This window comes from Engraulis encrasicolus, chromosome 11 (genome assembly GCF_034702125.1).
Source record: "Engraulis encrasicolus isolate BLACKSEA-1 chromosome 11, IST_EnEncr_1.0, whole genome shotgun sequence".
NCBI classification, from domain to species: domain Eukaryota; kingdom Metazoa; phylum Chordata; class Actinopteri; order Clupeiformes; family Engraulidae; genus Engraulis; species Engraulis encrasicolus.
Genome location: NC_085867.1, coordinates 11369578 through 11372077, shown reverse-complemented (window position 1 = coordinate 11372077; position 2500 = coordinate 11369578). Strand labels below are relative to the sequence as shown.

General features: G+C 39.8%; 1 protein-coding gene across 1 annotated transcript in view; it reads left to right on the top strand.

The window, feature by feature from the left end:
- Positions 1-2500, top strand: part of LOC134458671 (galactose-1-phosphate uridylyltransferase-like) — a 101356-nt gene that overhangs the window by 69389 nt on the left and 29467 nt on the right. The gene's annotated exons all lie outside the window — the stretch shown is intronic.

Here is a 2500-nt window from a genome sequence, read left to right as displayed (position 1 = left end):
ACTATGGTCCAAGTACAGTCATTTTTGCAGCTAAAATTGGCTATTTTTGGAAATTCAAAATGGCGGACCATGGAGAAGATCCCCCTTTTCATGTATGAAAAGTGCAATTTTTCCAGTCATAATGAATGCTTAAAATTTGACTGTGGTGTTAAGTATTCATGAAAAAGGTAGCATTAGTGAATGGGCAGCATGAATTCTGGAAATAAACAACTGAAAATCACACACAGTGTCCCTTTAAGTCTTTTCCTCTTTCACTCTTTTTGGCTCTCTATTTTCCTTTTTTTTCATCCTCCTATCTTTTTCCTCTCTACTTATTCATCCTTCCCTCTCATCGTTTCCCCTCCACTATTCCCTCCTTTTCCCAATCTCTTCCTCATCTTTTCTCTATCTGCTTTCCCCCTCTCTTCCTTTCTACCTTTTGTCAGTTTGTCTTCATATCTACGCGTATTTCTCTCCTGTATGTCCCTCCTTCCATATGCCCCTTCTCTCAGTCTGTCTCTTTTGTCTTTTTCTGTTTCTCTTTCTGTGTCTGCATGCAGGAATACTGCATGAAAATGCACACACTTACATGGACACATGTGCATACACATACAGAAACGGACACAAATGCACACATGTATCTATGCACACACATGCAAGCTCTCTCTCTCTCTCTCTCTCTCTCTCTCTCTCTCTCTCTCTCTCTCTCTCTCTCTCTCTCTCTCTCTCTCTCTCTCTCTCTCTCTCTCTCTCTCTCTCTCTCTCTCTCTCGTTTTCTAATTACATAATGCTTTATTGGCATGGCAAATAAGACATTCATATTGTCAAATCAATCATTCAATGTGTGACAGACAGATACATGAAATTAGGTGAGTCAATTACATTTTAGCTGTAGCACACATCAGGGTGGCGCAACCGCAGTGAATCTCAACATTGTATGGATTAAACGATTTGTTGTTTTGTTTTAGTCGATTATCCGAGAAGCTAATTCATTGATGTACATCAATCACCAATTTCTAATTAATTTATAGGCAGGAACCGTCTGCGCCCAAAAAACCCCTGTCATTGACCCAGATATTGATGTATTATTCATGGGTTCTCAGTGTTTATCAACAAAATGTTATGAGGAGGGGCAAGACACTGGCAGCCAACCACGTGATCGACAGCGGTTTCCAATAATCAGAGGTTGAGTTGTGCGCAGCTAGGTTCTCGCAGTCAGGTTCTAAACAAAATTTAGAACCCATGTATACAGTTGAGGACGATATTATTAGCCCCCCTCCTGAAATTACACATTTCTCTTGATTTCTCAGTGAGAATGACCATTATGAACCGTTTCTGTTATTCTGGAAACAAATACACTGATGGAGATAATGTCCAATGAGTTGAATTTGCATTTTTCTATCGTTACAATGAGTTTAAACAAAAAAGGGCAAAAATGACAAGGACAAAATTATTAGCCCCCTGATCATTAATAGTCAATATGGCGCCATTTATGAACCAAAACTGACAACAGGCACTTTGATTAGTTGTTAACTATGTTGGCACATGTCCTACCAGGGATTTTGGCCCATTTCTTCACTGCAAAGTGTTCTAGCTGGTCCAAATTGCATGGATACTGAGCATAGACATTTGCCACAGACTGTCAGTGGGATTGAGGACTGGACTTTGAGCGGGTCATTCCAGTATCATGGTTTTAGTGTCCTTGAAGAACCTCTGAACTAATTTAAATGTTTACTTTGGGTTACAATGTTGTTGGAGGACCTAGCAATCCAGATCCAGACCCAGACTCCCTGTGTCTGAGGCTGAATAGCAGTCTAAAAACTTGATGCCCCCACCACTATGTGTAACTGTGGAAACTGCTTAGTCTCATTAGACCAAAGAAGCATTGGACACCTGCCTAGATGATTGTTATTGGCCTGGCCTCACCTGGAGTTTTTATTTCAATAAAGACAGCTGTTAGGGCTTGTCATCATATTAGGCTTTGGGGCCATCATCACAGAAGAACCCTTTTACTAAAATCGGTGCATATCAGAGTGTTATTGAGCTTTGCCTTTGAACATTTGAAAGTCAAAAATGAGTTTTGAAAGTCTCTGCTTTCACCTGATGAGATTCAATTGCACCTGCTTTGATGCATGAATTCTGTTTCTGTCAGGTGAAGAAAGGGATAGTCCTTAAAACTTTATAACATGGTTTCCACAATTAAACATGGTGGTGGAAGCATCATTCTGTGGCAGCCTCAGCCACAGGAAACCTTGTTTGGGTGTACGGCACCATAAAAACAGAAGATTATGATAGAATGTAGAAGGTGACCATGCAACAATATGATCATAGAGGAAGATAAGATCTTCACTGGATCTTTAAATAAGATAATAACCCAAAACTTTCATCCAAAATTGTTCAAATGTTCTTCAAGGTTACTAAAACCATGATCATGTTGTGGTTCAGATCTCAATCCTTTAGATAGTCTTTGAGGAGTGCTGAAAATGAAAGTCCATCCTCAACATCCATGCAATTTGGATCA